The 27,315-nt window shown below is 45.5% G+C and overlaps 1 long non-coding RNA gene across 1 annotated transcript in view; it reads right to left on the bottom strand.

The window, feature by feature from the left end:
* LOC311115344 overlaps window positions 1–24,491 on the bottom strand; it is a 52,859-nt gene extending 28,368 nt beyond the window's left edge. Inside the window, exon 1 of the long non-coding RNA XR_014611248.1 lies at window positions 24,448–24,491. This is a non-coding gene — a long non-coding RNA (uncharacterized lncRNA). The remainder of the gene's footprint in view (window positions 1–24,447) is intronic.
* Window positions 24,492–27,315: the final 2,824 nt, after the last annotated feature.

Raw genomic sequence — 27,315 nt, 5'->3', positions numbered from 1 at the left:
AGAACCAGCAACCTTTCAGTTACTGGCCCAACGCTCTTAACCGCTAGGCTACCTGCCTCCCAAGTTAGGCATACACAATTTACTGTCAAATTATGGTGTTAACAAACTATATAGCCTTCCTGTATTTTGTTTAATCAAAGCACATTTTGCCTAGTTGCGTGTGCTGTTGAGTTAAATATTTTGGACTATTCGGCTAACCATCCTACAATCTCAAGAAATTAGGTGGTGTTTTTGTAACGTTATACTATGCTATTATATTTGACTCTGAATACGAATAAATAATTGTGATCTTCCATGACATTGATTCAGCTTTGATCTAACTCTACTAAATGAGCACCATTGTGAGAAGTAGGAGAGCGCTGCTCTGGACACCCCTGCTCCAGCTGCACCGAACAAGCTAACTGAAGCGCACCTAGCTACTCATTTGCCTCGCGCATAATTTGGTGATACAGAAACGAGAAACTACATGTGTGGCTGTTTTATGAAAATCTGGGAATATGTGGCTAATGAAGCATTTCTGGTTGTTCTTACTTTTGTAACTCTTCATCAGAAGCATGCTTTTTGTAAGTAGTTAGGCTAACTGTCCTCTCCAAGTTTAGCTGGAATTTAATGTAGCCGGAAAGGATTTGAGAAATATGATTGGTTGGCGATAGGCCTATGACATTGGCCTACGTCTTGTCTTGCGCTGCGCAGAGTATCAGATCTCAACAACAAACGTCATAAGCACAACGTGAATGCAAGAGGCAGGTTGGAATGTCTGACTGAAATACAGGACAAATCGAATAACATTTCAAAATGAGTGGTGTTTGAATTTGTTGATAAAATGTGGGACATGATTGTTTGGTTGAGAGATGTGGGACAAAGGGCAAAAATGCGGGACTGTCCCGCACAATCCGGGACATGTGGTCGACATAGACAACATTGTGTTGTTTTCTGTTTTTATGTGCCCCACATCAGAGAGAATCCTTCACTTTAGACCTTTAGCAGGGATAAATACTGTATCACGTGGATCACAGGGAACGTCAGAATACTTAAACGCCGCTACAATCCAGATTTAATGAGCAACATCGAATATGCATGAGGATAGGGTAGTATCGGGGCATCTGGTGAAACAGGGCTTCTGATGCCTTGGCCTTTGAGTACGGTTAGGAAAAAGACATCACTTGTACAGTTGTGTGTGGCTGCTAAGGTTTGAACCGTTTCCTTCCTAGAAATAGTAAGGGAGATACCTGTACAGTAACATCTGTTTAACCATGAAAGGCCAGACTAACACGTAACGTGTCAGGAACGTTTACGCAATGTGGAAACGTCCAGTTGGTGACACAATGCTGTTAAATGTTGGGTGATGGTTGTGGCCTCTGGAATGCGATTGGGTCCAATAACGACTAAAACATTGCGCCCATCAGCAGTGGGTGGTCAAACACCAGACACACAGGGTCAGAGTTCAACAATTTGCTTGTTCTGGAGTAAAGTTGTAATGCCAAATTAAGCCTCAGACTACACTTTCAAGCCTCGCTTAACATACTGTACTGGACAGAAGCAGCCCTTCTCATGACGGTGGATCTTACACTGTATTATAGATGCTTTACAGTGATGATCCCAGTTTTTCACACTTCAAAACACTGTCTATAGAGACACATTACACAAGCACATGCAGTCAAGCACACAGACACACACACACACACACACACACTCCCCCTCCAGTCGTTAAACACAGCAGTATCCGCTGCAAGCGGTGTGGAGCCGGGGGAGTATGTCAGTCACACTGGGCTGTGTTCTGCAGGACATCTGGGGGTTCTGGAGAGGGCAGGGGCGAGCCGAGGAGAGCTTCCCCCTCCTGAGTCCCTCCTGCCTGGGCTGGACGAGCTGTTAGGCTGGCCGTCCCTGGTTCCGTATGCTAAACACTGCAGCGGTACCACTGCTCTACCACTCCCCCACCACCACCACACGCACGTTGCGCGCACACACACACACACACACACACACACACACACACACACACACACACAGCCCCACCCAGCCTCAGGCGTCACCGCGGCCTGATAGGGAGAGGAGCCATCGATCCAGGATTAGGGCCCTCAGGGCTGCACAGGATGTTTTAACATTCTGGGTGTGAAGCAACGTGGAAGAAGCCAAGCCAAGCGGCCACTGGAGTCATGAGCAGATGAGAAAGCCACCCACAATCACACAGGAGGGGAGGGGCTGAGAGAGAGGAGGGGAGGGGCTGAGAGAGAGGAGGGGAGGGGAGAAGGGGAGGGGGAGAGAGTCAGGGTTATGTTCAGGCCCTGATCGTTTTCAGAAACATAACTTTTGCCATTCAAAGGAAGTCTACTTGTAAGAGACTGTACCAAACATGAATATATTTATTAATCTCACCCATTTAGGTCACAATATTCCCCAGTGACTCCCATCTGACAACTTGACCCATTCCCATTGGTTTCTGTTCATGTCTGAGGGCTGTGTGTGGTAACTGAGAGCGGAGAGGTCCTGAGATGGATGTGTGTGTGTGTGTGTGTGTGTGTGTGTGTGTGTGTGTGTGCGGTCTGAGATGGATGTATGAATGGTGGCAGGTCCCTTCCCAGAGCCTGGCAGTGACGGACACATCTAAAGGAATGGGGTTGGCAGGGGGCAGAGGGGTGAGGCAGGCCTGCCAAGGACTGGAGCCGTCACACACACACACACACACACACACACACACTGATGCCCACAGTTGGACCTCACTCTCCGTGGGACCTCTCTGGCGTACTTTTTATTTATTTCTCCCCTTCTCTTTTTACATCTCTCCCTTCTGGTCTCCTCTCTGGCTTGTCTTTTCTCTCTCTCTTTCATTTGCTTGTCTCTCTCTCTCTCTCTCTCTCGCTCTCTCGTCCCAGTCCGTGGATGCGTAGTGAGTTATGCAGTTTGGATCCCTCTTAATAACGCCACATATCAACCAATCAGCAGGGGATAACAAGTCATTACTTTTCTCTGCTGAAAGAGAGAGGGAAGAAAGAGAGACAGGGAGATAGCGGGAGAGAAATAAGGAAGCAATACAGAGGGAGTGAGAGGAAAGAGCGAGATAGGGTGGAAAGAGAAAGAGATAGCATAAGAGATAGAGAGAGAAAGAGAGAAGCAAAAGCGAGAGAGAAGGAGAGAGGGATGTGTGGGAATAGCGTGGCTGCGGCGTTGGCGGGGTAGCGAGGGATGACACGGTTATTTCATTAGGAGAGCGTCACACTCTCAATAAAAGAGGAGCACGCATCACGCCTTCACGTCCAACGTCAATAAAGCGCTGAGGTGAGACGGTGCTTAACCAAACCAGCCTGTCTGTCTGCTTGATACATACTGGAGAGTGAGATGGTGCTTTATCAAATTAGCCTGTCTGTCTACTGAGACACACTGGAGAGATACGGTTTTATTTAAATTTGCTTTGGTAATATGCATGTTCCAGTTTGGTTGACCTATTCACAGCAGTACAAGGCCATTCAAACAGAATATCAGGAGATAACTGTATTGGATATGCTGCTGACATTGTTCTTTATACTGGTCAAATAGCTTAAATAGCTCAAAGTGTATCGGTAGGACTTAGATTAGATTCCAGATTCATTCAGTGGTGGAAAAAGTACCCAATTGTCATACTTTAGTTAAAGTAAAGATACCTTAACAGAAAATGAGTCAAATAAAGGTGAAATTCCCCAGTAAAATAATACTTGAGTAAAAGTCTAAAAGTATTTGTTTTGAAATATACTTAAGTTTCAAAAGTAAAAGTATAAATAATGTCTAATCCCTTATATTAATTAAACCAGATGGCACCATTTTATTTTTTCTTACGGATAGCCAGGGGCACACTCCAACACTTAGACATAATTTACAAACGAAACATGTGTGTTTAGTGAGTCCGCCAGATCAGAGGCCGTAGGGATGACCAGGGGTGTTCTCTTGATAAGTGCGTGAATTGGACCATTGTCCTGACCTGCTAAGTATTCAAAATGTAACGAATACTTTTGGGTGTCAGAGAAAATGTATGGAGGAAAAAGTACATAGTTATCAAAAATATAAATAGTAAAGTAAACTACAGATACCCAAAAAAACTACTTAAGTAGTACTTTAAAGTATTTTTACTTAAGTACTTTACACCACTGCAGACATTCTTCTTTCTACCTAATACAATACAGTAATCTTGCTACTGCAGCTCATATTGTATTTGCTCCCACAATCACAGCCTACAGCTGTTAACACACCTACCAACATAGATTTCTACAAGCGTTAATATTTCAATCTGCAACATTTATAGTATCCATGGCAACAGAAGCTACCAATGTAATAACACCTAACAACAAACTACCTATTCTTTCCTCAATAACAATAACTGTATCTCCGCTATACCAGAAGCTGATGTTAACCGCAACCATTTCTGCCAGCACAAAACTCCCCATCTCTGTTCCTATAATTTAAAAAAAAACATTTATGTTCCTATAACAGTGAAGACAACATGTCTAGAGACCTGCTGCAGTAGCTTTCAGGAGAAAGATGCACACACACACACACACACACACACACACACACACACACACACACACACACACACACACATAAAAAGCTCCAGGTGCATCTTTCATCACATATTCATAATTACGATAAGTGCGGCAGTTAAATTGCATCAAATGACTATGCCCTGTGTGAGTAAGAGTAATGGGAGCGAGGCAAAGCCCACATCCTCATGGGCATATTTAGTGGGACCATCAATCATATCTCGCTGTGAAAGACTCCCTCATCATTCATACAGACATGGGTGTGGTGACACTCTAAAACAAACTATTTTCTTGCCGTCGTCGCCGCTACCGTCGCCACAGCTCTGACTATGATGCACACCAACTCCCCACCTTTAGGGAAATCGATCATTAATGAAACGGATTCATAGGGGGTTGATGAATGAGATGAAAGAAGCTATGCCATGTATTATACATCTATTAACGTGTAATGCATTATGGGTAATAATGGTGTTATAAGAAGAGGAAAAGTAACCAGTTCCAATTGAATGAAGCCCTGCTGTCACTTCATACAACCGTTCCAATTATGTCACTAAAACTGCAAAGGAAGTTAAAAGTTGCCCACCAACTATTTCTCTACTGACATTGCATTGGCTGGAGAGAGATGACATCTAGCCAATGAACACAGTACACATCTCTTGGGCTACGTCCTAAATGGAACCATATTCACCTATATAGTACATTTGGAAATAGTGTGACATATGATATAGAACAAAATGGACAGAAAACTATAGAAAAGTGTGTGAGCGCTTAGTGAGTAGAAGATACATTTGGTTGGCTGTCTCAATCTAATTCCATAGTGTCTGGTTCTGTATCCCAGGGCAAGGACCAGAGCCATACAATGTGTCTGGTTCTGTATCCCAGGGCAAGGACCAGAGTCATACAATGTGTCTGGTTCTATATCCCAGGGCAAGGACCAGAGTTTGCCAATGAACTTCTGAATGATTATGCTTTGGGGGTGTTTTTCTGCTAAGGGGACAGGACAACTTCACCGAATCAAAGGGACAATGTCCGGGGCCATGTACCGTCAAATCTTGGGTGAGAACCTCCTTCCCTCAGCCAGGGCATTGAAAATGGGTCGTGGGTGGGTATTCCAGCATGACAATGACCCAAAACACACGGCCAAGGCAACAAAGGAGTGGCTCAAGAAGAAGCACATTAAGGTCCTGGAGTGGCCTAGCCAGTCTCCAGACCTTAATCCCATAGAAAATCTGTGGAGGGAGCTGAAGGTTCGAGTTGCCAAACGTCAGCCTCGAAACCTTAATGACTTGGAGAAGATCTGCAAAGAGGAGTGGAACAAAATCCCCCCTGAGATGTGTGCAAACCTGGTGGCCAACTACAAGAAACGTCTGACCTCTGTGATTGCCAACAAGGGTTTTGCCACCAAGTACTAAGTCATGTGTTGCAGAGGGGTCAAATACTTATTTCCCTCATTAAAATGCAAATCAATTTATAACATTTTTGACATGCGTTTTTCTGGATTTTTTTGTTGTTATTCTGTCTCTCACTGTTCAAATAAACCTACCATAAAAATTATAGACTGATCATGTCTTTGTCAGTGGGCAAACGTACAAAGCAGGGAATCAAATACATTTTTCCCTCACTGTACAACACATTTATCTCCATGTACTTCTTGAAAGGCAGTCGCACACACAAACACACACACACACACATACACATATACAGTACCAGTCAAAAGTTTGGACACACCTACTCATTCAAGGGTTTTTCTTTATTTTTACTATTTTCTACATTGTGGAATATAAGTGAAGACATCAACACTATGAAAAAACACATATGGAATCATGTAGTAACAAAAAATGTGTTAAACAAATCTAAATGTATTTTATATTTGAAATTCTTCAAACAGCCACCCTTTGCCTTGATGACAGCTTTGCACACTCTTGGCATTCTCTCAACCAGCTTCACCTGTAATGCTTTTCCAACAGTCTTGAAGGAGTTCCCACATGTGCTGAGCACTTGTTGGCTGCTTTTCCTTCACTCTGCCATCTGACTCATCCCAAACCATCTCAATTGGGTTGAGGTCGGGGGATTGTGGAGCCCAGGTCATGTGATGCAGCACTCCATCACTCTCCTTCTTGGTAAAATAGGTCTTACACAGCCTGGAGGTTTATTTGGACTCCAGACCAAAGGACACATTTCCACAGGTCTTATGTCCATTGCTCCTTTAGTAGTGGTTTCTTTGCAGCAATTCGACTATGAAGGTCTGATTCACACAGTCCCCTCTGATCAGTTGATGTTGAGATGTGTCTGTTACTTGAACTCTGTGAAGCATTTATTTAGGCTGCAATTTCTGATGTTGGTGACTCTAATGAACTTATCCTCTGCAGCAGAGGTAACTCTGGTTCTTCCATTCCTTTGGCAGTCCTCATGAGAGCCAGTTTCATCATAGCGCTCAATGGTTTTTGCGACTGCACTTGAAGAAACGTTCAAAGTTCTTGAAATATTCCGTATTGACTGACCTTCATGTCTTAAAGTAATGATGGACTGTCGTTTCTCTTTGCTTATTTGAGCTGTTCTTGCCATAATATGGACTTGGGTCTTTTACCCCCCCCCCCCCCTACCTTGTCACAACACAACTGATTGGTTCAAATTCATTAAGAAGGAAAGACATTACACAAATTAACTTTTAAGAAGGCACACCTGTTAGTTGAAATGCATTCCAGGTGACTACCTCATGAAGCTGGTTGAGATAATGCCAAGAGTGTGCAAAGCTGTCATCAAGGCAAAGGGTGGCTATTTGAAGAATCTCAAATATAAAATATATTTTGATTTGTTTAACACTTTTTTGGTTACTACATGACTCCATGTGTGTTATTTCATAGTTTTGATGTCTTCACTATTATTCTACAATGTAGAAAATAGTAAAAATAAAGAAAAACCCATACACATACACATACACTCACTGAGAGGTCAGAGTGAGGGAGTTTTTTCTCTGTAACGCTGAATGATTTGTAGCTTAACGAACGGTAGAATGATTAAGACAAAGAGATAGAGGGAGTGAGGGAGAGAAAGGAGAAGGGGGAAAGGAAAAGCAGCTGTCAGAGAAATGAGTGAGAGATGGGCTAAAGAGGAAGAGATGAGGGAGGGTGAAGGGGAAGATTGATAAGGTCAGAGAGAGAGAAAGAAAATAAAGGAAAATAAGAAAGAAAGAGGGAGAGGGACGGAGTCGAGGGATGACAGTGCTTTAGAAGAGAGAAGAGGGAAGTTTCCCTTGGGGAATGTCGTATTTGGACTAGAAAAGAGGGAAAGAGAGAGAGGAGGAGAGCCAGAGAAAGACTGACTGATGGACAGACAGGTGGATAGAGTGGCAGACAGGCGGACAGACAGAAGAATAGAGTGACGGACAGACGGACAGTTGGACAGACAGACAGATGGAAAGAGCTAAAGAGAGAGAGACAGGGGGAGAGAAAGGTGTGAAGGAGAGAGCCTTGGGGAGGTTTCCCAAGCCGAGCCGTTAGTGATGTTGATGACTTTAACAATTAGACCCACAGTGCTCTGGTGTCTGGCCTCCACCCAGCACCTGACATGACCGGGAGGAGGGGAGAGAGAGAGAGAATGAGATCAAGGAAAGAGAGAGGGGTGGAGAGAGAGAGAGAGAGAGAGAGAGAGAGAGAGAGAGAGAGAGAGAGAGAGAGAGAGAGAGAGAGAATGTGAGAAAAGAGAGCGAGAGGAGCAGAGGGAGGGGAGAGGGAGGCAGAGCGAAAGAATGTGATCAAGGAAAGAGAGAGGGGCGGAGTGAGGGGAGAGGGAGGGAGAGAGAGAATGTGAGAAAAGAGAGGGAGAGGAGCGGAAGATTGAAGGGAGCGGGAGAGGGTGAGAGAGAGAGAGAGAGAGAGAGAGAGAGAGAGAGAGAGAGAGAGAGAGAGAGAGAGAGAGAGAGAGAGAGAAAGAAGAATCAGAGGTGGCTGAGGGAGCGAAAGAGAGGGAATAAAATATATCTGGCAATAGCTCTGATGTTACAACTTGCAACGTTAAAGGGCATCAAAGTTGGAGGATGCTACAAAATAAAATAGGAACCATACTTTTCTTTCACCTCTTTAAAATACACTGAACAAAAATATAAATGCAACATGTAAAGTTTTGGTCCCATGTTTCATGAGCTGAAATAAAGGATCCCAGAAATAAGCACAAAAAGCTTATTTCTCTCAAAGTTTGTGCACACATTTGTTTACAAGATAATCCATCCTACCTGACAGGTGTGGCATACCTAGAAGCTGATTCAACAGCATGATCATTACACAGGTGCACCTTGTGCTGGGGACAATAAAAGGGCACTCTAAAATGTGCAGTTTTGTTATACCACAATGCCACAGATGTCTCAAGATTTGAGGGACCGCACAATTGGCATGCGGACTGCAGGATTGTCCACCAGAGCTGTTGCCAGATAATTTAATGTTCATTTCTCTACCATAAGCCGCCAACAACGTCATTTTAGAGAATTTGGCAGTACGTCTAACCGGCCTCACAACCGCGTCGTGTGGGGGCGAGCGGTTTGCTGATGTCAACGTTGTGAACAGATTACCCCATGGTGGCGGTGGGGTTATGGTATGGGCAGTCACGGACAACAAACACATTTGCATTTTATCGATGGCAATTTGAATACACAAAAATAACGTGACGAAGTCCTGAGGCTTATTGTGAGTCCAATTTTTTTTTTCCAGTATCTGTGAACTCCATCGATTAGGGCCTAATGAATTTCTTTCAATTGACTGATTTCCTCATATGAACTTTAACTCAGTGAAATCTTTGAAATTGTTGCATTTATATTTTTGTTCAGTATAGTTTAATACTCAACAAATTTCTGCTTTTCAACAGGAAAATGATGCACTCTGGTAATGTTAGTGGTCTGACCTTTTGAGCGATAAATACTGTATATTCCCTTAAGTGCCATTAGAGGCAGGCAGATACAAGCCAACAGTCTGCCTCTGTAACCTCTGTCCCATCGCTCTCAGGATGACAGCTACTGCATAGCATCATTCTACAGTGTAACATACAACTCTGTATATTTCACAGTCAACAGTTAACACTGCTTCCAGCAAGCTAGTCATATCACCTGCATATTCCTATTGTGAATTGAGACTGTACTCCCACTGCAGTGTTACTGCCCTGTGTCTGACTCACTGTGCTGAGGAGAGGCAATGTGTGGCTGTCAATGGGAGAGCTTACACACACACACACACACGTCTCTCTCCCAGCAGTTAAGAATATGGCTCCATTCATCTGTGTGTGTTTATCAGCGAGTGTGTATGTGTGTGTGTTTGTGTTTATCAATGAGTGTGTGATAGTGAGTGTGTGTGTATTGTTGGCACAGCAGTTTGACAGAGATGGATGGGGTGGAGTGACCCTGTGATGGACTAGTGTTCTCTTGCGTCAGTGCCCTTTGACCCCTGTGTGGCATGTAGCGGCGGACACGCTCTCCCACAGTGCATTAGTTAATGACCTCTGTACCGTCCGCCCAGCGAGAACCATCCGCCCATCATCAGTGTACAGGGGTGTGTGTGTGTGTGAGAGAGCGAGTGCGAGAGAGAGAGCGAGAGAGCGAGAGAGAGAGAGAGAGATAATACAAAATATGTAGGTGTCTATGTATCCTGGAGCCATGCAGTATGGGATACCAAACTGAATGTGTGTGTGTCTGGCTGTCTCTTTTATGTATCTAAGTGTGTGTTTGAGTGAGTACACTACGTGTCTTAAACATTGGCCTAGACATCTGTATGGACGTGTCAGTAGCAGTGCACAGGTTGAGAGAAGAGAACAAACCCGACAGTAAGAAGAGAAAATGTAATAAGAACCACAACGGAGGTGAGGAAGAACAACAGAAGGAGAAAAAAAGAAAACAGCAGAGGAAACAGGTCTTTGCCTGTGGCCTGACAGCACCAAGTTGTTTTATTATCTCAGCTCAACGAGGCAGCGAAGACACTGAGAACCGAGGGATGAGAGAGAGAGAGAGAGAGAGAGGGGGAAGAGAGAAAAGAGTGTCAATTAGCCTGTAAGAGGATGAAGTGTCCTGTTGTCTGCAGTCCCACACCTCCCTCTCTCTCTTTTCTCCCACTCTCCCTTTCTCTCTCTCTCTCCTCTCCCTCGCTCTCTTTTCAACCTCTCACCCTTTCTATCTCCTTCTCTCTCTAAATACATAGATTCTCTCCTCTGCCTCTGCCCCAGAGTACTCTCTCTCTCTTCATCCCTCTGTCCTCCTCTCTCTCTCTTTCTAGCGACGAATCGAAGCCACGGCAGTGGGACATGGACCACAATGCTAATCAGCTTTCTCTATGGTGTACATCTCTCTCTCTCTCGCTCTCTCTCTCTCTCGCTCTCTCTCTCTCTCCTATTCAATACAATTCAAAGGGCTTTATTGGCATGGGAAACATGTTTACAAAGAAAATGGAATAGACAATAAAAAAGGGAAACATTAGTGAACATTACACAAGTTTAAAAGAATATAGACATTTCAAATGTTATATGATTGGCTATGTTGTAACAACGTGCACGTAGTTGAAGTATGAAATGTAAAATAATTAAACAGATAAATATAGGTTGTAGTTACAATGTTGATTGTGCTCAACTGGTTGCCTTTTGTCATGGCAATGGGCCACAAATCTTGCTGCTGTGACTGCACACTGCGGTATTTCACCTAACAAATATGGGAGTTTATCAATGTTTTCAAATTGTTTGTGGGTCTGTGTGATCTGTGGGAAATATGTGTCTCTAATGGGGTCATACATTTGGCAGGAGGTTAGGAAGTGTAGCTCAGTTTCCACCTAATTTTGTGGGCAGTGGGCTCATAGCCTGTCATGTCTCGAGAGCAAGGTCTGCCTATTGCGGCCTCTCTCAATAGCAAGGCTATGCTCAATGAGTCTGTACATAGTCAAGGATTTTCCTAATCTAGGGTCAGTCACAGTGGTCAGGTATTCTGCCACTGTGTACTCTGTTTAGGGCCAGATAGCATTCCAATTTGCTCAGTTTTTTGGTTCATTCTTTCCAGTGTGTCAAATAATTATATTTTTTCTTTCTCATAATTTGGTTGGGTCTAAATGTGTTTCTGTCCTGGGGCTCTGTGGGGTCTGTCTGTGTTTGTGAACAGAGCCCCAGAAGCAGCTTGCTGAAGGGACTCTTCTCTATGTTCATCTCTCTGTAGGTGATGGCTTTGTTATGGAAGGTTTGGGCATCACTTCCTTTTAGGTGGTTGTAGAATTTAACGTCTCTTTTCTGGATTTTGATAATTAGCGGGTATCGGCCTAATTCTGCTCTGCATGCATTATTTGGTGCTTTACGTTGTACAGTACACTGAGGATATTTTTGCAGAATTCTGCATGCAGAGTCTCAATTTGGTGTTTGTCCCATTTTGTGAATTCTTGGTTGTTGAGGTCCCGTGTAGCTCAGTTGGTAGAGCATGGCGCTTGCAACGCCAGGGTTGTGGGTTCGATTCCCACGGGGGGCCAGTATGAAAATGTATGCACTCACTAACTGTAATTCGCTCTGGATAAGAGGGTCTGCTAAATGACTAAAATGTACAAATGTGAGCAGACCTCACAACCATAAAGGGCAATGGGTTCCATAACTGATTCAAGTATTTTTAGCCAGATCCTAATTGGTATGTCGAATTTTATGTTCCTTTTGACGGGTAGAAGGCCCTTCTTGCCTTGTCTCTCAGATCATTCACAGCTTTGTGGAAGTTACCTGTAGCGCTGATGTTTAGGCCGAGGTACAGCACCAGTCAAAAGTTTGGACACACCTACTCATTCAAGGGTTTTCCTTTATTTTTACTATTTTCTACATTGTAGAATAACAGTGAAGACATCAAAACTATGAAATAACAAATATGGAATCATATAGTAACCAAAAACATGTTAAACCAATCAAAATATATTTTATATTTGAGATTCTTCAAATAGCCACCCTTTGCCATGATGACAGCTTTGCACACTCTTGGCATTCTCTCAACCAGCTTCACCTGGAATGCTTTTCCAACAGTCTTGAAGGAGTTCCCATATAGAGAGGGGAGAACAAGTATTTGATACACTGCCGATTTTGCAGGTTTTCGTACTTACAAAGCATGTAGAGGTCTGTAATTTTTATCATAGGTACACTTCAACTGTGAGAGACGGAATCTAAAACAAAAATCCAGAAAATCACATTGTATGATTTTTAAGTAATTAATTTGCATTTTATTGCATGACATAAGTATTTGATCACCTACCAACCAGTAAGAATTCCGGCTCTCACAGACCTGTTCGTTTTTCTTTAAGAAGCCCTCCTGTTCTCCACTCATTACCTGTATTAACTGCACCTGTTTGAACTCGTTACCTGTATAAAAGATACCTGTCCACACACTCAATCAAACAGACCCAACCTCTCCACAATGGCCAAGACCAGAGAGCTGTGTAAGGACAGCAGGGATAAAATTGTAGACCTGCACAAGGCTGGGATGGGCTACAGGACAATAGGCAAGCAGCTTGGTGAGAAGGCAACAACTGTTGGCGCAATTATTAGAAAATGGAAGAAGTTCAAGATGACGGTCAAACCCTCGGTCTGGGGCTCCATGCAAGATCTCACCTCGTGGGGCATCAATGATCATGAGGAAGGTGAGGGATCAGCCCAGAACTACACGGCAGGACCTGGTCAATGACCTGAAGAGAGCTGGGACCACAGTCTCAAAGAAAACCATTAGTAACACACTACGCCGTCATGGATTAAAATCCTGCAGCGCACGCAAGGTCCCCCTGCTCAAGCCAGCGCATGTCTAGGCCCGTCTGAAGTTTGCCAATGACCATCTGGATGATCCAGAGGAGGAATGGGAGAAGGTCATGTGGTCTGATGAGACAAAAATAGAGCTTTTTGGTCTAAACTCCACTCGCCGTGTTTGGAGGAAGAAGAAGGATGCGTACAACCCCAAGAACACCATCCCAACCGTGAAGCATGGAGGTGGAAACATCATTCTTTGGGGATGCTTTTCTGCAAAGGGGACAGGATGACTGCACCGTATTGAGAGGAGGATGGATGGGGCCATGTATCGCGAGATCTTGGCCAACAACCTCCTTCCCTCAGTAAGAGCATTGAAGATGGGTCGTGGCTGGGTCTTCCAGCATGACAACGACCCGAAACACACAGCCAGGGCAACTAAGGAGTGGCTCCGTAAGAAGCATCTCAAGGTCCTGGAGTGGCCTAGCCAGTCTCCAGACCTGAACCCAATAGAAAATCTTTGGAGGGAGCTGAAAGTCCGTATTGCCCAGAGACAGCCCCGAAACCTGAAGGATCTGGAGAAGGTCTGTATGGAGGAGTGGGCCAAAATCCCTGCTGCAGTGTGTGCAAACCTGGTCAAGACCTACAGGAAACGTATGATCTCTGTAATTGCAAACAAAGGTTTCTGTACTAAATATTAAGTTCTGCTTTTCTGATGTATCAAATACTTATGTCATGCAATAAAATGCAAATTAATTACTTAAAAATCATAAACCTCGCCAATTAGTTGATATAAATATTAAAGCGGGTGGGGCTCAAGCTACATCCCTGTCTCACCCCACGGCCCTGTAGAAATAAATGTTTGTGGGTTTTTTGTGGGTTTTTTACCGCACACTTGTTGTTTGTGTATCATAATGTTGTATGTTTTTCCCCCAACACCGCTTTCCATCAATTTGTATAGCAGACCCTCACTCAAAATTGAGTCAAAAGCTTTTTTGAAATGAACAAAGCATGAGAAGACTTTGCCTTTGTTTTGTTTTGTTTGTGAATAAGGGTGTGCAGGGTGAATAGGTGGTCTATCGTATGGTAATTTGGTAAAAAGCCTATTTGAAATTTGCTCAGTACATTGTTTTCACTGAGGAAATGAACGAGTCTGCTGTTAATGATAATGCAAAGAACTTTCCGAAGGTTGCTGTGGACGCATAGCCCATGTGGTCAATTTTGTCTCCACTTTTGTGGATTGGGGTGATCAGTCCTTGGTTCCAAATATTGGGGAAGATGCCAGAGCTGAGGATGATGTTAAAAGTTTAAGTATAGCCTTTTGGAATTTGTGGTCTGTATATTTTATCATTTCATTTAGGATACCATCAACACCACAGGCCTTTTTGGGTTGGAGGGTTTATATTTTGTCCTGTACTTCCTTCAATGTAATTGGATAATCCAGTGGGTTCTAGTAGTCTTTAATAGTTGATTCTAAGATTTGTATATGTTTATGTTGTTTGTTCTTTGTTATAGAGCCAAAAAGATTGGAGAAGTGGTTTATCCATCTCCGTTTTGGATAGATAACTCTTCATGTTGTTATTTGTTTAGTGTGTTCCAATTTTCCCAGAAGTGGTTATATTCTATGGATTCTTCAATTACATTGAGCTGATTTCTGACGTGCTTTCCGTAGTGTATTTCTGTATTGTTTTAGTGATTCACCATAGTGAAGGCGTAGGCTCAGGTTTTCTGGGTATCTATGTTTTTGGTTGGATAGGTTTCTCAACCTGCATTCTTGTCACGGCCGTCTACGGAAGGAGTGGACCAAAGCGCAGCGTTTGTAGCGAACATGACTTTATTAAAGTTAAAGTGCACGAACGAGAAAACAATAAACAATGACGGCTAGTGAAGTCCTCAGTACACAGACTGAAACATGGAACAAAAACCCACAACCCTAAGGTGAACACTGACAGTATAAATATGGCTCCCAATCAGAGATAACGAGCCGACAGCTGACACTCGTTACCTCCGATTGGGAGTCACATGACGAGACAAGACACTACAACCAAAACCAAACACAACCAAATGAACACACCCTATACCCAACACAACCAAATGAATACACCCTGGCTCAAACTACACAGTCCCGGAGCCAGAGCGTGACAGTACCCCCCCCTAAAGGCGCGGACTCCGACCGCGCCTACACCCCAAAATAGGGGAGGGCTGGGTGGGTGTTGCTCCTCGGAGGCGGCTCCGGCTCCGGGCTTGACCACCACCCCACTTCACTCCCCCCGTAGTGCCCCCGGTCCGATCTGACCCAGCTTGCTGGATCAGGACCTCCGACGCGCACCCCTGGCTTGGCGCGTAAGTTAGGAATGGACCGGAACTGGCAGACGATACGCACCCTTTGCCTGGTGCGTGGAGCCGGAACAGGCCTCCCCAGGCTGAAGACTCGCATCCCTGGCTTGGTGCGAGTAGCAGGAATGGGCTGGATCAGGCTGACGGCTCGCACCCTTGGCTTGGTGCGAGTAGCAGGGACGAGCTGAACCAGGCTGACGACTCGCACCCTTGGCTTGGTGCGAGTAGCAGGAACGGGCTGGACTAGGCCGACGACTCGTACCCCTGGCTTGGTGCGAGTAGCAGGAACGGGCTGGACCAGGCTGACGACTCGCACCCTTGGCTTGGTGCGAGTGGCAGGAACAGGCCGGACCGGGCTGGCGACGCGCACCGTAGGTTTGGTGCGAGTGGCAGGAACAGGCCGGGTCGGGCTGGCGACGCGCACCGTAGACTTGGTGCGGGTGGCAGGAACAGGCCGGACCGGGCTGGCGACGCGCACCGTAGGTTTGGTGCGAGTGGCAGGAACAGGCCGGGTCGGGCTGGCGACGCACACCGTACACTTGGTGCGGGTGGCAGGAACAGGCCGGACCGGGCTGGCGACGCGCACCGTAGGTTTGGTGCGAGTGGCAGGAACAGGCCGGGTCGGGCTGGCGACGCGCACCGTAGACTTGGTGCGGGTGGCAGGAACAGGCCGGGCTGGGCTGGCGACGCACACCGTAGGTTTAGTGCGTGGAGCAGGAACAGGCCGGGCTGGGCTGGCGACGCACACCGTAGGCTCTGTGCGTGGAGCAGGAACAGGCCGGGCTGGGCTGGCGACGTACACCGTAGGCTTAGTACGTGGAGCAGGAACAGGCCGGGCTGGGCTGGCGACGCACACCGTGGACTTGGTGCGTGGAGTAGGAACAGGCCGGTCCATACTGGGAACACACACCACTGGCCTTAACCGGGGATCAGGAACGGGCCGGACCGGACTGGTAACACACCTCAGTCTCTCACGCCGTGCCTCCACTACTTCCCTCCCTCTACTCGCCAATGGCTCCCGTAATCCGGTAGCCTTCTCTCCACGTCTCCCTGTGGCAGCCTCCTGCTGCCCAGCCGCCCAAGCCATGTGCCCCCCCCCAAAAACTTTTTGGGGTTGCCTCTCGTCCCTCCGACAATGGCCCTGCTGACACTGTTGCTCCTCTCTCGCCAGGGCCTTGATCCTCCCCCAAGGTCCCTTGCCCCCGAGCATGTCCTCCCAGGACCACGATTTGCCCACCTGGGCCATCGCCAGCCTCTCGATCTCCTTACCCGGCGCTTCCTCCCATGTCCAGTCTCCTTGCTCCTGGACACGCTGCTTGGTCCTTTTTTGGTGGGTTTTTCTGTCACGGCCGTCTACGGAAGGAGTGGACCAAAGCGCAGCGTTTGTAGCGAACATGACTTTATTAAAGTTAAAGTGCACGAACGAGAAAACAATAAACAATGACGGCTAGTGAAGTCCTCAGTACACAGACTGAAACATGGAACAAAAACCCACAACCCTAAGGTGAACACTGACAGTATAAATATGGCTCCCAATCAGAGATAACGAGCCGACAGCTGACACTCGTTACCTCCGATTGGGAGTCACATGACGAGACAAGACACTACAACCAAAACCAAACACAACCAAATGAACACACCCTATACCCAACACAACCAAATGAATACACCCTGGCTCAAACTACACAGTCCCGGAGCCAGAGCGTGACAATTCTTCATCAAACCATTTGTCATTGTTGTTAATTTTCTTAGGTACTCTGCTTGACATTTTTTGATTTGATAGGGAAGCTGAAAGGTAAAATATACTGTTTAGGTTTTCTACTGCGAAGTTTACACCTTCACTATTACAGTGAAACGTTTTGTCCAGGAAGTTGTCTAGAAGGGATTGAATTTGTTGTTGCCTAATTGTTTTTTTTGGTAGGTTTCTAAACTACTTTCCTTCCATCTATATAATTGTTTTATATTATGCAGTTCCTTTGGCTTTGATACCTCATGATTGAGTATTGCTCTGTTCAAGTAGACTGTGATTTTGCTGTGATCTGATAGGGGTGTCAGTGGGCTGACTGTGAATGCTCTGAGAGACTCTGGGTTGAGGTCAGTGATAAAGTACTACTGCCAAGGGATAAGCTGTAGGTGTACCTACCCTAAGAGTCCCCTCAAAGCCTACCATTGACTATGTACAGACCCAGCTTGCGACAGTGCTGCAGGAGTTGTGACATGTTTTTGTTGGTTGTTTTGTCATAGTTCAAATCAAATCAAATTGTATTTGTCACATGCGCCAAATACAACAGGTGTAGACCTTACCATGAAATGCTTACTTACAGTCGTGGTCAAATGTTTTGAGAATGACACAAGTATTGGTCTTCACAAAATTAGCATACCCCCTGAGTCTCTTCCATGTTTCACACCTGGTAGTTTGGTGAATGGGAATACCAGCTCTCTGTAACCTAGAGGGCAACCAGTGGGTTCGTCTCCTCTATACCATGTTTCTTGTAGGATGACAACGTCTGTATTTCCAATTTCTTTGATGAAGTCTGGGTTCCTGATCTTTAGGACAAAGGCAGATGACCTCAGACCTTGTCTGTATATTCCAGGATGAGACAGTAAAAGCTTTGTGTTCCATAGTGTGGGTGTGAGCAGAGTATGTTGAGCATCTGATACATACCTCTTAGGTGGCAGGATGGGGCTTGGGCGGGTGTATTAGTGGAGGTTGGGCCTGTTGCTCTGATCACGTCCTGGGCATACAGCGCATTCGGAAAGTATTCAAACCCCTTCCCTTTTTCCACATTTGGTTACGTTACAGCCTTATTCTAAAATGGATAAAATATGTTTTTAAATTAGCATAAATCTACACACAATACCCCATAATGACGAAGCAAAAACTGGTTTTTATAAACATATGCAAATGTTTTACAAATAAAAACAGAAATACCTTATTTACATAAGTATTCAGACCCTTTGCTATGAGACTCGAAATTGCGCTCAGGTGAATCCTGTTTCCATTGATCATCCTTGAGATGTTTCTACAACTTAATTGGAGTCCACCTGTGGTAAATTCAATTGATTGGACATGACTTGGAAAGGCACACACCTGTCTATATAAGGTCCCACAGTTGACAGTGCATGTCAGAGCAAAAACCAAGCCAGGAGGTCAAAGGAATTGTCCGTAGATCTCCGAGACAGGATTGTGTCGAGGCACAGATCTGGGGAAGGGTACCAAAAAATGTCTGTAGCATTGAAGGTCCCTAAGAACAAAGTTGCCTCCATCATTCTTAAATGGAAGACATTTGGAACCACCAAGACTCTTACTAGAGCTGGCCGCCCAGCCAAACTGAGCAATCGGGGGAGGAGGGCCTTGGTCAGGGTGGTGACCAAGAACCCGATGGTCACTCTGACAGAGCTCCAGAGTTCCTTTGTGGAGATGGGAGAACTTTCCAGAAGGACAACAATCTCTGCAGCATCCACCAATCAGGCCTTTATGGTAGAGTGGCCAGACGGAAGCCACTCCTCAGTAAAAGGCACATGACAGCCCGCTTGGAGTTTGCCAAAAGGCACCTAAAAGACTCTCAGACCATGAGAAACAAGATTATCTGGTCTGATGAAACCAAGATTGAACTCTTTGGCATGAATGCCAATTGTCACGTCTGGAGGAAACATGGCACCATCCCTACGGTGAAGCATGGTGGTGGCAGCATCATGCTGTGGGGATGTTTTTCAGCGGCAGGGACTGGGAGACTAGTCAGAATCGAGGCAAAGATGAATGGAGCAAAGTACAGAGAGATCCTTGATGAAAACCTGCTCCAGATCGCTCAGGACCTCAGACTGGGGCAAAGGTTCACCTTCCAACAGGACAACGACTCTAAGCACACAGCCAAGACAATGCAGGAGTGGCTTCGGGACAAGTCTCTGAATGTCCTTGAGTGGCCCAGCCAGAGCCCGGACTTGAACACGATCAAACATCTCTGGAGAGACCTGAAAATAGCTGTGCAGCGACGCTCCCCATCCAACCTGGCAGCTTGAGAGGATCTGCAGAGAAGAATGGGAGAAACTCCCCAAATACAGGTGTGCCAAGCTTGTAGCGTCATACCCAAGAAGACCCAAGGCTGTAATCGCTGCCAAAGTTGCTTCAACAAAGTACTGAGTAAAGGGTCTGAATACTTATGTAAATGTGATATTTCTGTTTTTGCTTTGTCATTATGGGGTATTGTGTGTAGATTGACGAGAAAAAAACACAATTTTATCAATTTTAGAATAAGGCTGTAACATAACAAAATGTGGAAAAAGTCAAGGGGTCTGAATACTTTCCGAATGCACTGTATGTGCGGCTGTCATGTTGAGGTCCATGCTGCAGGGGCGGGGGGCATAGGACTTATCTGGGGGGGGGGGCTATATAGGGTGTGGCTAGTGTTTGTTTGGGGAGTAGTGGACTGGTTGGGGTGGGGATGTGACTGGTGGTGCTGTGGTCTGGGTCTAGGTCCTCTTGGTGTGGATCCTCTTGGTTCAGGTCCTCCGGGGGGGGCGGGTTGTCCGTTTCTCTGTTACTCCTGTGTGAGGTGCTGGGGCTGCGGTTGAGGGTGATGTCCTTCAGGGTCCTGGCAAAGGTGGGGACTCCTGCCTTGTAGAGGTGGACCTGGTTATAAAGGCTGTTCAAGTCCAAGGTGGAGTAGTGGGCCAGGTAAACATTTGTTTTTGAGGCACAGTCCGGGGAAATGCTTGCATTCACCCGCTGGATGGTGGCATGGTAAAAGTATGTCCGTGGTAGCAGTGTGGAGATAACCACTTGGAAAGTGGAAGAGGCTTTTTCTACCACTTCCTTGAGTGCTGTGGTCACCCTTTCCTGCTGGGCTCTCGGGTCGTTTGTGCCTGTGTGTATTATGATGTGGCTGGGGGACCCTAGTCGGTCCTCTGACAGCAGCTCCAGGGCATGCCGGTTGTTCAGACACCAGAGTTTAGCCAATTGTTTTTTTTTTTAAAGATTCCTCTCATCAATTTATTTCCCATTTGAGTCAATGAGGAGCACAATCTCTGACTTTTTTGTGTCCTCAGTGGGTGTGGGGGTGTTGTCAGGAGAGCTATCCGGTGGGCTGACAGGGGGGGTGCCAGGAGGGGGAGTCTGCTGGGTTGGTGGATCCTGCCTTGTCTGTCTTGCTGTGGTGTTAAGGCTGTGGTCGAGGTCTGAAGTGGGCTGTTCTGTTGGCTTCTCTAAGAGGAGTGGCTAGCTCTCTCATGAGTGGCTGATTGTCGCACCTCAGCTTTCTCACTTCCTCCTGCAGTGCTGTTAGCTGTGCCATGTGTTCCTCTCTCTCCTCCTGCAGTGCTGTTAGCTGGGGTGTGTGTTCCTCTGTTAGCTGTGCCATGTGTTCCTCTCTCTCCTCCTTAAGTTCTCTCACCTCAGACCGGAGTGCAGCCAGCTCTCTCAGACAGCCGTCTGTCTCCACCTTCAGCCACACTGTTTTGTGTGTCTGTGCTGTCTGGAGTGTGCTCTCACTCTCTCTCTTTCTCCTTCCCTCTCTCTCTCCCTCTCTCTTTCTCCTCCCCCCTCTCTCTTTCTCCTTCCCTCTCTCTCTCCCTCTCTCCTCCCCCCCTCTCTCTTTCTCTGTCTCTTTCTCTTTCTCCTTCCCCCTCTCCCTCTCTCTCTATCCCTCCCTCTCTCTCTCCTTCTCCTTCCCTCTCTCTCTCTTTCTCCTTCCTTCCCTCGCTCTCTCTCTCTTTCTCCTTCCCCCTCTCTCTCTCTCCCTTTCCATACTGTGTAATCATATCCTTTACACCATAGTCTCCTGCATCAACACTCTTTAATTCATCTGATTTGCTGGGACTCTCTCTCTCTGATTCTTTCCTCAATTAATTCACGCCCCCACGCTACACACCCAAGCACAGTCAGTGCACACACACACGTGCACACACACAGTCAGTGCATGCACACACACACACACACACACACACACACACACACCAATCATTCCCTCATCTTGTCAACAGCCCTGCAATCAGCTCAAACGCCATGCAGCGAAAAATTGAAATGTTAGTCTTAATTATTTCCTCCATTCATTTGTACAACTGCTGTTCCCACCTTCAGCATAATCATCTCAAACTGCACAAAACAGTGGCAGTGGCACCCTGACAAAAACAACTACAGACAGACAGACAGACTGTTCATCCAGGGCCAAATCAACTGTTATTGTTCTCATGATGATTGCTTATTGTTCAGTTCCTGCTGTGGTTTTGGATCCTGGCCACTGAACCAAACTACTGTTATCCTACTCCAGTGTGGTCTGTAGTGAGTCTACCACAAAGGGAGACAGGGAGAGCAGTGGTGTGGTCTCTCTCTCATCACCAACCAGCAAGGCTAACCCCATGGTTTACGGTTGCAGTAGGTGCTTCCTTCTCCATCCTTTCATCCCCTTTTTATTCTCTCTCTCTCCCTCCCTCTCCCTCTCATTCTCTCTCTGCGTTAGTGACTCAGTCATTATTGTTATGTCTTTCGTTTCTCTGCAGTAAAGCCTGGGGTTGCCAGGTTGGATACTGTATCACACAACTATCCACTCACACAGGCTTGTGTCATCTCTTAACGTCTATTTAGTAGGACTCTTTCCTGGAGAAAAAAAATTAAACGTTTCCCCCCCAAGCATCTGGCAACCCCCATGGTTCTGATGCTCTAATGCTTTAGCCTTTTTTAGACTGGCAGCTGGTGGACAGTTAGTGTTAAAAGGGGAGTTTTCCAAGCATCTGGCAACCCCCTCGAGCAGAGCAGAGCAGAGCATGGAGGGTTGCCAGAGCTAGTGCATCCCCCCAGAACATGTACTGTATAGCCATAATGATCATCATCACTCTAATCACTACCATCATGCAATAAGAGGGGAAACACTAGTAATTGCTTCCACCCTCCGGTCCCTAGAGTTGTGTGTGTATATAAAAGATGGGTTTGAGAGGAGAGGAGAGGAGAGGGGGATGGAGGGAGGGGGGGGAGAGGGGAAGGATTTTCAATAAGGTGATCGACTTCTCTGTTCTCGCCTTCTTATTATTCTCTCTCCCTCTTCTCTCTCTCTCTATTCACCCTCTCTCTCTTTCTGTGTTTAATTGGAGAAATGGTGAACTCCGTAATCCTTCCAATGTAGTATTTTAATTGTGTGCGGTCGGGATGCAGTGTTTTAGTAATTACTGTTGAAGTCAAAGCCCTTTAGCAGTTAGATAAGGAGAGAAGAGTTGGACTGTTTTAACTGAGTAAAAGCTTTAGTTTGAGAGAGGGAGAGCGAGAGAGAGAGAGAGAGAGAGAGAGAGAGAGGAGAGAGTGAGAGAGAGAGAGAGAGAGCGAGCGAGGGAGCGAGAGAGAGAGAGAAAGAGCGAGACAGAGAGAGAGAGCGAGAGAGAGGAGAGAGCGAGAGAGAGAGAGACAGAGAGAGACAGAGAGAGAGAGCGAGAGAGAGAGGATAGGAAAAGAAAAAACAGGTATGAATTTTAAAACCCTAAAATGGCATCCATTATCATGAAATCCTGTTCAACAACAACAACAACAAACACAGCCCATATGTTGCCGATGCCACAGCCTCCTCCTACTACAATAAAACCCACTTAATACAACAACAGAGTTTAACAGGAGGGCCACTGTCACTCTCAGATGGTGTTCTATTCACTGGCCATACGTCTTAATGTACTGTATGTCCCCATACATACTTCACTCTGAAAACCACTGCATGTGACACAAGCATGCAAGCAAGGAAGCACGCTTGCACACCCACTCACACACACACACACACACACACACAAAACACACAGCCCGACTTTACATACACAACTCTCCCCCTCTCTCTGTCTCTCTCTCAGACACACACCCCATCTCTCTCACACACACACACACACACACACACTTCACCCATCACAAGGGGTGTAACCTATAAAAACCCAGATAGGTGTTTCGGATGCCGTGGGCCACGTAACCCTCCATCCCTCCATCCTCTCATTTTCTCTTGTAATCAAACTGCAGGCCAGGTCCCCAGACCACCATTCCACATCTTCTTCCCTCCCCTCTTTACACTCCTCTCATATACTGTAAAATAGGGCCAGACGTGGGGATTTAAACAAATTAGCAAACTCACAGCAGCTTCCTGCTAAATGGATGGGGGCCGTACCCAAGGCTCCCTGGCTCCTACAGTATCTCTCACAGATGTGAAAGTGTGTGTGTGTGTCTCTGTGTGTGTGTGTCTGCGTGTGGGTGCATGCCTGTGTATGTGTGCTCTCTCCCATCTCCCATCCCCAACTACTTCCCTCCAAACGGAACTTTAAATAGAGACATTGAAAGTAACAGTGAAGTTGAAAGTGAAGTAGGAAGTTAAGGCTGAAGGAAGAGGGGGGTAGAGGTGGGGAACTGACATTTGGGTCTCTGGTGGTGAGTTATCTAGCATACCTGAGCCAAACAGCACCTGACAAAAAGTCAATATCTCTCCCAGACTCTCACACACTCAGAGACACAATAACACACTGGCAAACAGACTCAACACAGTCTATCTCACCCAAACAGACCCAACACAGTCTATCTCACCCAAACAGACCCAGACTCACTCTTAAATAGAGTAAAACACACTTTGGAAGCATAAATGTGTTGTACACTAGGTGTAACTATAGGAGAGGAGAGGATTCCCACTCCTACACTGCATGTTCAAAACATGTGATTCCCACGACCCCGCTTTCATGTTTTCATGCCCCCATTTTCTTCAGCTTTATTTTTTCCATCCTCCTGTTCCTCTCTTCTCTACCCCTCTCTTTATATCTCTCTCTCATCCCTCATTTTCTCCTTCCATCTACTGCCCCTAACCCCAAAACAAACCAACACCCCTCTCTCTCCTTCCCTCCCTCTCTCCATCCCTCCATCTCTCTGTGTGGTTACCTCTCAGTAGAGGTCAGGCTCAGTCTGTCCTTCCCTGCTTTAATCAGACCATCTACTGATTCCCTCTCAGCTGAATGAGACAGAGAGGTAGGGGAGAGAGAGAGGTAGGGGAGAGAGAGGAGTAGGGGAGAGAGAGGGGTAGGGGAGAGAGAGAGGTAGGGGAGAGAGAGAGAGGTAGGGGAGAGAGAGAGAGGTAGGGGAGAGAGAGAGAGGTAGGGGAGAGATTGATTATACTATAGTTAGAAAATATATAAGTTATTTCAAGCGTTATTCATAGAGTTTTGTTGAATAGGAAGTACATCATAAAATATTCATATTTTCATATTTTTATCATATTTGTACTGTGTACTTGAGCTTGTGTCCTCAAAAGTGACTACACCTCAGCAATTTATAACTATTTTTACTATAAAGGTGAGATTTTAACCTTTCTTGGAGTATGCAGCATTACTAGTTATTGTTTATGGCCCTCTCATGATAAATAGTTACTTTTGGGGATGACGAAGATTACATTTTCGATTACATTTAGTTACATTTAAGATGTAAAAAAAAAAAAAAAATGTTTTTAAAGCACAACACTACCTCCTGAGATACACTCACACTCTTCTGTCTCATCTACTGTTCCTCTGAGGAGTAAATAGGAGCTCTCTTACAGGCTCATGGCCCTGGCTTAGTCAGTGTCTATGTCCAATACAGAATATGTATGTGATTGTGCGTGCTTTTATCTGTCACCATGATGTTTGTTATATAGGCATTGCCCAAGTGTAAACGCACCAGCTGTATGTTCATATCATATCCCTTCTGTTGGATCTCAGTTGTGGCTCACTTCACTGCACTCCAGTCCATTCGGTTTGAACGAGGCTATTTCTACCAGAGCTGCTGGAAAACATGTGGCAAGGCAACATTTGCCCCAGTACTTTTCAATCTGGTGTGGTACCACCACAATACTTTCAAAGCAGTAGCACCGACTGAGCCAGTTACGGGCGCAGTTACTGGGGCATTGTTGCGTTCCAGTTCATAATTTACCTGCGCTATGGCAGTCTACCATTGAAAACCATACAAGACTAAACGCAAAAAAGTCGTGCTATTTGTATGTGAGCATATGATTGGCGGTTCATTCAAGCACCACTACTACGCTCCCGCGTGTCACAACTTCTCGAGCACTCCAGCAGTACAGAAGTTGATAGCTACATCCAAGCAGCACACGCGATCTGTCCTGAGCAAAAATATGTGCCCATCAATCTACTCGCTGAGCTGATTTATTTGAGGGCAAGTGATTTACAGAAGTAAACCTTCAATAGTGAACATACTAGCAAAATGATGGCTACTGTTGATAGTGTGCAAAAAGAAAGCTACAAAAATACACTTTAGCACTCACCTTGTCTAGCATACTCGTAGCCAGATCAACATCTCTTTGGGGAACGCAATTTTCTTAAAGGGACAGAGTCTTATTTTGAGATATAAATGTTTTTCTCTCAAAATGACATACTTTATAAACAAAAATGAATGCAATTAATACAATGTAATTCTAAAGAATAGAGTAATGACTTACATTGCTAAATTATATTAGACAGCTTTTTAATACACATCATAATAACAAAATCTAGCCTGTTATTAGCTGAATATAGAGAGAAAGAATGTCACCCTATAGGCCCTGCATGACCCCAATGCATTTAAAAACTAAACCATGTCTGGACCAGTAGAAATTCTGTTCGGGCCAGTAGATTTTTGGCCAACTGGCCCGATCAGGCCAGTGAGAAAAAAAGTTCATGTTGGACCATGTCATAGCCTACGAATAGGACCCAGAGGTTTACCGTACCAGGACATGAGATCAGGAAAGACTCCAGGCCCCAGAAAAGACACGTACACATTTTTACCACGCCACTTTTGAACCTGTGGTGGCCACCTATGATTTCTACCCCTCTCTGACTTCAACAGGGGCCTGTTCAGCCTGGGTTGGCTTGGATAGAACCCTTCCATATTTTGGACCGCAGTACATAGTCTCTGTTCTGGTGTGATTCGGACCGGACCTCTCCGTTCTCTCCTCTCTGCTATCCATATGGAGCGTTGCCACACAGTCCTTGTTCCTTACAGGAGCAGTGAACAGCCCTTGGCAGAGAAGCCTCCATTTTGTGATTTTATTTGAGAGTGAATGACCAGTAAGCTGAAATGCTTCCATTTCTATTGGATTAGAGCTGGTCGCTGCAGTGTCTCCTTTTCATTGCTACTTGTTGTTAATGCTTGTAGAGGATTAATTCTGTTGGGGGGGGTTTACTGGAGTGGTGTGGAAGATTTAACTCAATGTTGTTGAAAAGCTTTTGCTTTCATGCTTGTCCTGTGGTTTGATGTTGATATGGTGTGGAAAGGATTTTGGGGGACGTTCTCTTTGATTGATGTCAAAACACAAGTTTTTTTATATGAAATAAACTAAAGAATATCAACATCAATGGGTTCAAATTGAATGCCAAAGAAAATGTACAATTTAAATCAACACTGTAATATATAAATCCAACATTAACCGAAGCAAAACAAATTAATCTCCTATTTTATTTGTTTGGCTACTCTGTATTCATACAGTAAGTGATGATTAGCTGTCATATTTCCTGTTATTTCCTCTCCTCCTCTCCATCTCTACTGTTTCTGCTGAGTTAAACCCAGCAAACAGGGGACATCCTGAGGACATTCGGCGATGTTCCCATTAGGCCCCTTAAGGGTTTTGGTGTGATGTTATCCCTCTGACGTTATGAGAACATTCTAAGAACGTTGTGTGATGGTCCCAAGGGAACGTTCTCTTGTGACCTTTGTCTAGTTCCCTGTAAGTTCCAGGACACTAGTTATTTTTAATATATTTTTTAGGAGGACCATGTCAGG

Source organism: Coregonus lavaretus (genome assembly GCF_964263955.1).
Source record: "Coregonus lavaretus genome assembly, contig: HAP1_SCAFFOLD_2794, whole genome shotgun sequence".
In the NCBI taxonomy this organism is placed as follows: Eukaryota; Metazoa; Chordata; class Actinopteri; order Salmoniformes; family Salmonidae; genus Coregonus; species Coregonus lavaretus.
This window is presented reverse-complemented; position numbering and strand designations above follow the sequence as displayed.